Source organism: Adelges cooleyi, unplaced genomic scaffold (assembly GCF_023614345.1).
Source record: "Adelges cooleyi isolate 19-005CV unplaced genomic scaffold, UGA_ACOO_1.1 ACOO_flye_CR_arks_rails_tigmint_CR_PRNA_23, whole genome shotgun sequence".
Classification (NCBI taxonomy): domain Eukaryota; kingdom Metazoa; phylum Arthropoda; class Insecta; order Hemiptera; family Adelgidae; genus Adelges; species Adelges cooleyi.
Genome location: NW_026095893.1, coordinates 8,087,647 through 8,100,805, shown reverse-complemented (window position 1 = coordinate 8,100,805; position 13,159 = coordinate 8,087,647). Strand labels below are relative to the sequence as shown.

Below are 13,159 nucleotides of genomic sequence, written 5' to 3'. Positions count from 1 at the left end.
GGCGCGCATATCCCAACCGCACTTCCCCTCCCATCCAAACTTTAAAACTCTTATAACTTTAAAAATAGTTATCCGAAACTGGTTATCGACCAGTCAAAATTGTTAATACATTATTCTCAATTTAAAAAGTTAATGAAACATATACGTTACCATTTAAGTTTCAAAAGTTGTTATTAAAAAAAATAAACTGGAAGGCGGTAAAAACAAAAAAATTGTGAAAAATTGAGATCCCATTGTATAAAAACCTTATGAAAAAAAATGTATTTCTTATTAAACCCTATGAGATATTGAGTGGTTCACGATAAGTGGATCACCCTGTATATTATTTTATAATGTTAATCATATTTTTCGCTTGAAATTAATTTTATTAGTTGAGCATAACAAGTTTATTCATTTTTTTTATAAGTGTAAAAACAAACTTTTTTAAAAACTGTACAATATCATGTACGTTCCTAAAAAAAAAAAAAAAAATAAAGGTTAGACAAAGTTATCTTGGTCGCCCCCCAGTTTACAGTTGATAAAATACACACAAACTTGTTTGTTTACTTTAAGATTTGCTTGTACGGTTGACTGGCTAATTTTTCAACCGTATGCTCGTTTTTTCTTTTTATCTATCCTCTTTAATTTAAACTTTTCTTCGACATTTACGACGGTTATATGCCGTACTTTTAATAGTAGACTTTTAATGAAAAATTGTGCTTAACACTCCTAAATATAAAATAATATAACAGACACTGCGCATACGGTCTAATGGTCTTTAAAACAAATTACAAGAAAAACGCCAACAAAACATCTTATTAATAGCCCTAATAAATAAAACTGGTTTTCTTAAAACAAAAATTCGAGCGTTCAGCTTCAAAAAATCAATACTAATCTAATTTTTTTTGGAAAATTAATGTTTTAATTCAAAGTCATCAAACTATAAATTTAAATAATTTCAATTGACAATGATAAACTTCATTTATTTTAAATATAACATCTGTATATGTAGTTACAGTAATAAACAGATAAGTATCTATAATTCATTATGTATCTACGACGTTTAAAATAAATAGTTAATCAAATAATCTTAAAATGCTTTAAATGAACTAGGATTTTATAAAAATGCTTAACAAGTCACTTGCTTATCTCTAGAGTTATCTGTTTTGTATAACAAGTTGTCACTCGTTGTCGACAATTATGTTATTATTATTAATATTTCATCTTGGTTAAACGTAAAATATGTATAATTTTATTATCATGTGCATCAATTGAAAGCATAAGATTTTTGAAAACAGTTAACCCTTATAATGTGTAGATGTGTGTTCGTGTAGTTAGCATAATACCGCCATCAGTAAAACGTCTATGTAAAATGGATTAGAGAGCAAGAGAAACGGATAGAGGTAGGCAAACGAGGGATGACTTTATCCATTAAAGACCGTTTTCTGACATACCAACTATGTACATACATAAATATAATATGTGTGTGCTATGGCCTCTGAAATATTTCTTTTTATACATCCTGTGCTCCACCACAGTATTCATCACTCTACATTTTCTTCTTTTTCTTTGCATTGAACGTGGTCACGAGCTCTCCGTTTGTATATACATTTATGTTTGAAGCATTCATATTTAAATACGGCGCATAACGAGCAATTAATAATTACCATCGGCGGGGTCGAACGCTCGTATGAATAGTTTCTATTGTGCCACTGAGAACCACTAGTAAATATACATGTACTTTGAAGTAAAAAAAAAAAAAAAAAATACCATATTATCCTAAAACACTATGCACGCCTGCGCTGTCCACCCACCCGGGTTATTCGGCTATACAAACTCGCCAATGAATAATGAAGCATGTGACTTTTGGAGATGACACACAATGACTGCAGCAGTAGGTAGACGTTAAAAGACCGCAAGTTTTTTCCTACCAAATACACAGCTCAGTATTCACACACAATAAGTAGGTAATACTCACGCTGGCGATACGTCGAGCGATAGTATTATTATTATTATTATTACAGTGCCGTGTTGTTGCTGTTGTTCCTTATGGGTCTGGTATATATATATATATATATATATATATAATATAATATAATATACATAGTATAATGTCGGGCGTGCCCTCGTTGTGTTAGATCAGATAAATTAGCTCTTGTCCGCAAAACCATGTGTGTGTGTGAACCTACTCTGTATAGTATATATTGTATAGCCGGTGGACGCACGCTAGCTGACTGTAACGGGATGGTCGCGCAGTGTCGTGTGCTCCAAGTGCACGATGCTTTCCTCTGGTTGCAAACGAGACGCGTATACCCATATGATCGTTGTACCTTACCGTTCATATTGTATACCTATATCGCGGAACCTGGTGTATATAAAAAAAAAAAAAAACTGTACAGCCGATAATAATATTGTTGTTGTTCGACCTCTCGGTACCCGCGCACAGGTCGTATTTGTAACCGGGTGAAGACAAAGAGCACTGGCCTAAGTGCGCGGGTCACGCGTGACGGGCTTTGTGTCGGAACTGGGTGGGGCGCGAGGACGATGCGGAGGCGGCTGTGGCGGTGGCAACGGTGCTCGGACTATATCACAGTGGAAGAAGGGAAATAATAGAAAAAGAGAGAGAGAGGATAAGACGGACAGATATCTCTCATGTGCGTACGGTGCCGATCCGCTATTAAACAGACCATTGTTTCAAGTGTGCGTGTGTGTCGTTGAACCAATTAAAACTAATATACCAGACACTAGGCAAACCCAATATATATATAAACTGTATATAATTATTATAAAGCACAGCATCCCGGGCGATTTGCGTGAGAGAATACACGGAAAATATAAACGGTGTATACACGTACAGCGTGGTGCGAGTACGGTGCAGAAAATAAAAAAAAGAATAGGAAAAGGTCAAAATCAAAATACCGCACGCATAACTATATAAGTATTGTGGCGTCGTACGACTGAACAAGCGCTGGCCACGTATACCACAGCTGTACCTATACGCTTGTAATGAGGCGATAGGTATCTTTAATCGGTTCCCGTCGCGTTCCGTCAAAAACATTGTTTTTGTTTTTGAAACGAAGCCCAAAGAAAAGATACTGGGTGCCCGCTCGTATCTATAGGTACCATCGTCGGCTGTGATAATATTATGTACTTAGCTGGGGTTAACGTCTTCGGTTTCGACGTATCCGTCAAATCGATGACCCGAGTCTTTGGGTTTCCACTCGAGCGGTGACAAATTCGCCGGCGAGTAGCAACACATAGCCCCGGGGATGGCTGCCATGCCGTATTAAAAAACAACACAGTAATTTAGTAAAGTCATTAGAACGTCGTCATCGTCGTCGTTTTTTGATTGATTTCGGACGGACGAGGGAAAACAGAACGACTGTATGATATTATGACGCGATGGAAAAGGATATTTAAGAAGGAGGAAAAAATCAAAAAATAATAATAATAGTTAAACGTACAAAAGTAACGAAACGACGTGAGAGATCGCGTGGGAGTGAACTGACTGCAAGGTTATGCTGGTGACCCTGGCCGTGTTGGAAACCGATGGTGGTGATGACGATGCCACCGTGCTCAAACGACCGGAGATCCGGTCATGGTTGGTTTCTCTGTCCTCGGCGTTCCGAAAAGAACAAAATGGAATTGTTCCGCAGCGGTTAGCAACGTGTTGCTGCTTTTAAAAACAATATTATTTTTATGTATATATATATATACGTATGTATCCAAAGCAAAATGGGAAAACTGAGAAAATACATTTAACGCGAAAACGACGTCCAGCCGGTGCCACCCCACGTGGATAGACCCCCATAGTCTCTTATAATAATTATTATTACCCACGATGAAATGTTTAACAGGATTCTCTCATCGTCGCATTACTTTCCGTATACGCAGGAGGGTACCCGCGGTTGCAGCAGCATAATTATTCTAACAACGTGTATATATATATATATATATATACAGATATACTATATAGTGCAAAAAGCGTGCACTCGGTGTGCAATATCCACAGAGTGTAACGGGTTATGCCCGACCTGGGCCCAGTCACACACAACGGTGGTTGTAAAAATCAAACAATGAACAACCAGATCCGCTTTAATCGACTATTGTTTCCACTATAATATACTCGGTCCGATGGACAATTTTTACGGATGGTATTGTTACCATCGAAAACACTACTACTATAAATATATTTCAATATTTATTTAATGTATTTATTACTATCACTATCAATGGTCAATGTACCGAATGAATAATATTCAGTTTTGTTAAAGAAACTGTGTCAAGTCACATGTTTGGAAATTACAGACGGAACTAATGAGAAGACAAATTTATGGATGGTTAAATTGGGTACTGAGACTTAATTTTGTTTATAAATTAACTGATAAGCATACCGAACCGTGAATATAACAGTAGGTTATTGTGGACAATAATCCCGGAGGTGGGTAAAGTCCCAATTCTAGTCAGAGGCGGTGTCAGCTGTTTTTTAATGACGTGGCCATGCCGGGAAAACATTTAGTCCAATAGAGAATAAATACTAATTATACATTTACAATTTCTACATAATATATCACGAAGTTTTCAATATCATAAGTTACTACAAGTAGGGCACTGCTGGGTAAAAGCCAAATATGAGAATGGTGCTTGCTATAGCCTAGCTAGCGCCGTCTCTGCTTCTATAGTCTTCTTTAGGTCCGTGTCTGCACGACATATTATAACATAATATATCATAAGCTAGTATTTCAATTCGAGACCTTAATAACATTACAGTCCATTGGCGGCTGTACACTTGGTTTTGGCTGGATGACAGATTGGCCAATGCCAAAATCATTTTTATGATCTATTAAACTTTATCGGGACGGAATAAATGTATAATATATTGGAACGCATTAAATTCTCGACCGTGCACAATAGATGCGGCTGTTAAAATATAAATTATAAGTAGTGTGCGAATAAAGAAAAAGTGCCATCAGGAGTTTATTGGCAGTGGCCGGTTTGAGGCATGGCCAACAAGCCAAGCGTCCGTATCGTGTACGCCACTTATACGAGCTTTAAGCTGACTGTAAAATTGACGTTTCAAAAAAAAAAAATCATAAATACATCTATAAATATATCAAAGGGTCTCAATCCCGTGCGGGAAATAGGCCAACGTCCGAGGGGAAAAAACCGTTTCGGACGACTCGAAATAAACATAAAGCGGAGGCGACGCTCGTTCACGCTTTAAGATGCCGCTGATGCTTATTGATCCGGTAGGTTGACGTGGCTTATAATCATTTTTCTGACGGTACACGTTTGCCGAGTTCACGAAGTTTAAGGACTCGTGCGATGTTTATGGACAAATCATGACCCGCACCCTTTCCAGCGCCCAAACAATGGCCGGACATGCACACAAGAAACACGCTCGCTGTCCACCTGCCGGTTTAGGTGTACACGCGTTAACTGTACCGCGTTAAGTTCACTTTTTATAGAAACCAAGAAAAAACCACAAACCATTGATAGACCCGTTCTGATTGCGGATACGCTATTAATCGATATTAGAGTGTGAATAGGTTGGCTCACGCGCGTTGAAGCCATTTGGATGCTAGTCACGTTCAGCGTGGTTGTCGCTTATTTTTTTGCCCCTTTAAATCACAGCAACGATTAAGAAGAAGTCGGCCCGGATTAGGTTCTGTAATAATCATTACCATCATCATTGTTGTAACTGTTATTATTATAGTACAATTATATGAATGCACCGCGACGGCGTCTTATTACCCGCTGCAATGCGTTCGATAATAATATTGTTATTATTATTATTATTATTATAATTTTGTCAAACACCGGGAACTCGTTCGATCATAGTATCGAATAAGGCTTATTGGATCGGTTGTTCGACGGACGTTTTGTATGCCAAACAAAACGGAAATGCGTTGCCTCTAAAATTACACCGTTAGGGTCCACTGTGGAGATTAATGGTGTACCGCCGGGGAAACGGTACGGACGAATCGCCCGGGAATCCTTTTCAACTACCGCCGCCCATCGATTTATCGTCTCGTATACTTGCATAGGTATATACAAAACAGGTATACGTAAAGCCGCAACGCCCAAGTTCGTATCGCATGTACAACGGCGAAAGAACTAAAACCCAAAAAGTACAAATAAAGCCAGTACAGCGGGGTCGACCATAATGGGGACAGAGCATATTGGTATCGGAGAGGTCGGTCACACCCCACGGGTTTCCAGTAAATGTCTGATAACTAAAAGTCATAAAATCACTTTAAAATGAAATTATTGATGCGAATATTTAGATGGTACTTATTTTAACAACGTGCTATGAATATTTTTGTTATAATACCCATAACCCGGTCCCAGCCAAACCGCGTTCTATATAATGTCAAAAATAAATTTTCGGCCTTTATCAGCTGTAAGGGTCCCGCATGTACATAAATGTATATAATATATTGTAATATAGTAATAGAAACAAAAACAGCTGCATCGATTGTTCCGGTGTGTGTTACCGGTGTCATCTAACCAATTTTGTGCGGTGTGTAAACACACAGGTGGAACTCGAGCTACGATAACACCTGCGGCAACATTAACAAAATAAGCTCCCATGCATTGTTACTGTCCGTGTGGTTTGTTTCCAACGTAAACCCGTTCGCAGTGACGCTGTACACGATGTTGTATAACGACATTATAATAATGTTGTAACCTTTTTAAGAGTGATAAATCCAACTAAGTGGATAAATTGAGCTTTGAGGGAGGAAATGAAAACATATTCAGTGTTATACAACACTGAAAAAATCCATAATTATGACACAAAGCTTATGAACATTACAAGTATTACATTTACATAAATATTACAAACTTGATAATCGCCTACTCGTAAGTTCGTTGTTACCCAAGGATTGATAATGATTGATTATACAACGTGGTAGTATTTCTAATCAGATTATGATATTTATATGATGGTTCGATGGTTTTTTAGACGTTACATCGATCATGAACATTAATTTCACCAAGTAACGTTTTTTATAGTTCAATTTGAATCTATTCGATGTTCTTAATCTTAAAGTATTGTTGAAATGGAATTTAATTATACATAAACACGATCATAGGTACTACTTATACACGCATAAACGAATCTAAGTTTTCGTTCCACTCGTAAGTCCCGGTGACTGGAATTCGTTTTTCGATGTTTGTGTATAAAAAATAAAATCATATAAAAGTATTTAGAGGGATAAGTTCACCTTAGTGGTGGCAATGGCAAGAAATGCGGTCATCCATAATTCAGTGGATCATTGGAAGTCGGAAGGTTAACGCGAGCTCACTTTTGCTAATAACAAGTTTTGCCCAAGTTATACGTTTTTAAACACAGTTTAAAGGGGCGTTGTCTCGGCGGTGGCGTACCCCATGAAATATTAATCTTGTTGATTTAAGTTTGCCATGGCACTCTGATTCTTCTTAACCAAACTGCTCGCGTGTCCGTGGGTTGGTATTTTATTACTATTATTATTATTAGTGGTAGCTATCATTATAATAATGTTTTGTATATACTTTTACAGTATTAAATCGGTTTTGTTTACTACACTGGCAGTGTAAATTCCCTGGAGAAACGAAATGTTTGTTTTAAAATAATTAATTTTTACTCTTTTATGTTTGTGCGATATTGATTTTATATATTTTTTTTTTTCGAGCTGCTATATCTTCGTTTTCACACCCCGTTGTGTTTTCATTGTTCAAAAAGTGTATAGATATACATTTTAATACAAGTATAAATATATATTAGGTAGGTATATTGTATTATATTTGTACCAAAGTTGAACGGTGGGGCGGCGTGCTTTATCTTTTCATCATTTTATTTTGGTTATTATAAACCCATTCTGTTCGTGCCAAAACTAGGGTGGGTAATAAGTTGTTTTTTGTATTTGTACGTGTGCGTGTATGTGAGTGTCATTTTCAAAGGGAGAAGGGTCGTCGGGTTACACTTCCTTTTTAAAAGAACATGGATTTTTTTTTTTTTTACAAAACGTGCTCGATCATCCGTGAATAACTCATCAAAATTCGGTTGCGCCCATATAGATCCGTCGAAAGAGAAAGAGTGAGAAAAGGTTTCCATTCGAATAAAAATTTTATATCTGTATGGAAAATCAAATTTTGTTTAGCGTCTGACTTTGCAGTTAGCCTGTATAAAGTTTGGTTACCATTTTAATGTGTGTTAGCAGAGTTGGGTTGTGTTTCAATCAATCGACGATCATTCGTATGAATAATGTATAATATGAAATTTTATCAGCTTTTCTAAAAAAGTACCAAATCACGATATTATATTTTAGATTATGAAACTGTTATTAATTATACATATATGTACGACAAGCCCTTTGTCAGGTACATACATATAATAATATTGGAAAAATCTAAAAATCTAATTAAAAATTAAATTTTTTCAAAATTTTTACTAATATCATTTTGTAAGATAACACTAACTCTGTGTAAATGACTATCGTGGAAAAATTTATTTTTTGCTTACATTAATATTTTATTAAAAAAAAACAATATTTTTGAGATAGAACATTGTTTTCAAAAATCCGTTTTTACCCTGTGGATTCTGATCCTGCATAGCGCGACGTTTATTTCATAAGACCCTTATTTTAAAGATTTTACTGTCAGGTATAAGAAGGTACGTGCCGCGAGGGACATGGAATTTCCGGTCTGAAATTTGTTATACCTATTTCGAACTAATTTAGGGGGCGTCTCAATTGAAATTCCACCTAATCCAATATAATGACTACTCTAATAAAAAAATAAATATATATATATATACGTTATATATTTATATATGTCCCTCCGTGGGCTAAGTCAGCGAACAAACAACGTTGGCCTTAACCTTATATAGATTAGCGTGACTCTTCTACGGGTATCGATACCTCGTTGCTTGCGGTTTTTTTTTTATATTTACTTTCAGGGTAAGTAAATGTTTACCGATGTCGCGGTCGGTCGGTGTATGTATATTGCAAACACTCGTTAATTAATATCGTGTAAATCGGTCGGTGCGGTGCACGCGATAAACGTCCATGTGTACCGTTTGGAGCGCGTGTTTCCTGTAATCACATTACAAATTGTTTTATACACGGTTAGGCCCGGCGGCGGTGGCGGCAACGGCAGAGGTTTTATTTACTTTTCTCACGGGAACCTCCTAACCGTGTAAGTTTTGGCACGGGCCCAATCAGACAATCCTGGCGGCACGGCTGTTTCCTTCTTCTTGTCCGATATATATATATAGTAATAATTTACCAGTACAGTACAATAATAGTGATACCGTATAACATACGTCTTTAGAAACAACCGCCTATCGGATCACCGTTTTAAATATAATATTGAAGTGCACCACTTTTTCGCAACAATACCGCGGCTGTGTATGTATAGGGATTTAAATCGAACACTCCATTTATAATAATATATTATTGTACACGTCGTATGTATTATCGTGTAGGGCTGCTGGTATAATATTATTATCGTGGTGTTGACATTTGATTACCGGGCACAGAGCACAAACGATAATTACTTGGCTCGTTGTACGCGTATTATTGCGGCAGTGTGTGTGCAATAAAATACTTATTGTCGACTGCCGGTATGAAATATGTTTTCATGAAAAAAAAACGAGAAACCTCTGCATATAAAACACATTTATACACAAAGGACTTGCGGTAAACACCAATGCTAATTATTCCACAGCCGGTACTCTCGGGGTGCCTGACCGACGCGACGAGGCCATAAACGCTTTTCATCTCGGACGCAATTTATTTCCAGTCGGTGCAGTCGCATAGTATTATAATATGACTGATGTCGGCCATAGTATTTATCATTTATTAAGTTAAACCTACATAAATTATATAATTTATGATGACACGACGACCCTTATGCGACAAACGTTACCAAATAGTTACATTGTAGTATTGTGTTAAACGGTTAATAAAATAGCTATTAGTTCATTGGGGTCTTTATTTATTGTTATCTCTACTAAAGTATATTTTGTCATCCTAATTGATGTTCGTCATCATCGACAGTTTAACTATATTCAAGTGTACACTGTACAGTTGTGGTCGTAGTTACGGTAACTCTTGACGTTATTTTATAAAATTGGGTTGGTGCTATTTTTGAATCTTGATTGGTTTTTGAACAAATAATTGTGTTTAAAGTTCAGGCAAGGGTTTTGGCTACATGTTTTTCAGCTTCTTCCGAGGTTTCTTTTTTTATAACAATTTCGGGAAATTGTATAACAAACATATTATTGTCTAATCGTTTTGTACAACATATTCCGTCCGTCTATATAAATCCCGTCACATGTTCATAAGCCGTTGGCGAAACGATAAACCCGCTTATGCGTTTGTATATAATGATAATAAATATGTTTTTAATGTCCGGTAGCATACCGCTGTCCAGTAAATACACGGGTAAGCGAACCCGCCTAGTTTCCGAGGTGCTACTGTAAAAAAACCTTCTTTTTTTTTCACGTAAAAAATAAGCTGTTGCCCAGTCGCGTCTTTTAAAAATCGCTTAAGCTAAGACCGTCGTTAAAACCGGTTTTTTTTATTTCATCTCTCGCCTTCACGTAATATAATTATTATTACTCGTCTAGTTTCATGTACCATATTGATTCGGTAACCTGTATGATAGCATTATTATACGTTATTCGAATTATTCGGCGCACACAAAGAGACGGCAAAACGGACTGGACTATATTATTATATTGTTATTATCATTGTAGAAAAAGTGCGCGCCATCCGCGTGTAATAATTTATTGCCGGGCCTAATTACGGCAATGACTGTGTCTTTTCTCTATTAAACAATTAACACAAAAACAATTTTCCATTCGATCCTGTTGCCCGTACGAACTATAAACGGCAATTAGGACCGTTTATACTTTATATCAATGTGGTCCGAACACAAGTTTCACGGTATATATGTATTAATATTTTTGAAATCGTCTTTTTTCGTATATGTGGCGTATCATTATAAAATAATTAAAAAAATGTTGATCCCGGACGCTCTCTACAGCTCTCTCCTCTTTTCTGTCCGAAATGAAAAACTCGTTACAACTGACGGCAGGGGTTTAAAAGCACAGTGATAATATGAATATAATAATTTCACATGTGTTTGTAAGAGAAAAGAAAAATGTGTTAAGTTTTTTTCTCCGAGCCTAGAGTGGTTTTCAATGTGGTTCACTTGGATTTTAAAACAAAACTTTACGCCGAAACGTTTGTGTGATCTCTGCGAATTCGCACCACTAGTTTGCCAATAATTTAATCTCCAACCGGCGACCGTTGTGCGTGTTGTCGAACTTGATTAGAAACACATTTCCGGAACTTCGTCTCGACGTCGGGAAATCGCATTCAATGCGTCCCACAAGCGGTTTCCGATTTCCGCAACACGTCGACCTGTCACCTTGCCGGCAAAGCCGTTATTAAATTTCTCGCACACAACGCACATATAAACGCTGATCGACCGACATCGTATTTGTTTACACCCCACGACGACACGTTGTTGTACGTCCTCTTCAATGCCACCTGATAGGTTTAACCAATCTGTTACGGCGGTTTCATTTGGCGGAGGAGAAGGCTTTTTGGTGGTCTCCCGCGATTTAATCTATGGTCTTCGTACGACGCGACGGCGACCTCTCGTTGGTCACACGTGCCAAAATAATTTTCCCAGTATGTTTCTTGATCCACACGAGAAAAGTAGATGGCTCTTAAATTATTAATGTCGAAAAGTACCTTTGGTATACTATTTATAATTTGCGTAGAAATCATGACCTAGTGCAGGTTGTAGATCTGGTCGAGTCCGATATAAAACCGCGTTTGGACACTTTTTTACACCCTCGAATTTTAAATACCCGAAATAAATGTTCCCAAGAATGATAGCTCATTAAATTTTGTTTTATGTTGCACCGTCTTATCGTTACGGTGTACTCAAACATATTATTATACAACGTTAGTTTGGCGCTGAAGCGAAAACCGTTTGAAAATAATATTGTATCGTTAACGGAAGCTGTTACCCGTGTGTAAGCACAGATTGCATGTAAATATATTATACCAAAGGCGCATAGTAATTTGGAGGAGAGTAAACTTTCGTTGATTTACCGCGATCTCACGCTGACTAATGATACAATCAACTACACTCCGCTACCCATGCCGTTGTTCTCGCCGTAGATTGTAAAACATAACCACTGCATACATCACACGGAAATGAATGGGCGAGATCACCACCTTGTATGTAACGCCGTGGTGGATGATGTGTACCTAAATTTATATTATTATAATAAAACACACACACACAAACGATGTATCATATTTATGTTATAAATTATTTCGAGCTCGCGCTGTATAAATTTTACTTGTCGCCCAAGTAAATTGTTATAATATTTCATAATAATTGAAAAATTGCGTTTAAAAAAATTAATGATGTGCGTCCTAACCGGTCCGTCGTCAATTTTGTTCGAACGAGCCAATTAAATATACATCCTACACGGTAAAAACGACAAGGAAAATAAATTCGAACGGCCACAATGACTGTTGGTACGACCTATGCAAACGGAACCAACCGAATTTCACATGGTATCTGAAATGAAACCAAGCTAACCTAAACCATTATGTCGCTTAGGTTTTTTTATCGTATATAACAACTCGTTCGTCTTTGGGGGCTAAACATTTTAACATGTTAGTGGGTTCAGACACATGGTAAACGTACACTCAAACACAATAATAATATTATAACAATTATAATTCTGGCAAGTAGGTGCACGTTGTTTTTTACTGATGCAATTATTTGCCTCGATGACCAACATAACAGGGACGGTCAAGGTTGTTTGACCAAACGAGCGGTTTACCATAATTCAAGGCCGTAAATCACGTAGACACACGCACATTCTGCCTTTTTGAATAGTAATTACAGACATTTCTTAGTCGACATTACCATGGTAAAAAGCGCATGCGCTTATGCGGTTTTTGTATTCAATGGAAATAATTTAATTGCTACGTCGTTTCGAGCTACTTTAAAGCTTTTTTAAAAAATATTTTGCCACCCAATACTTTAAATACATTCATGTTCTATGTCGTGGTAAAAAAAATAAAAACTCAATAACTAATAAATACAAAATAAATAAAAAATTGTTGTACACAATGTTTTGCCGAGACTGTGGTCAAAC

General features: G+C 36.8%; 1 long non-coding RNA gene across 1 annotated transcript in view; it reads left to right on the top strand.

The window, feature by feature from the left end:
• LOC126835330 (uncharacterized) overlaps positions 1 to 13,159 on the top strand; it is a 56,095-nt gene that overhangs the window by 14,527 nt on the left and 28,409 nt on the right. The window lies entirely within an intron of this gene.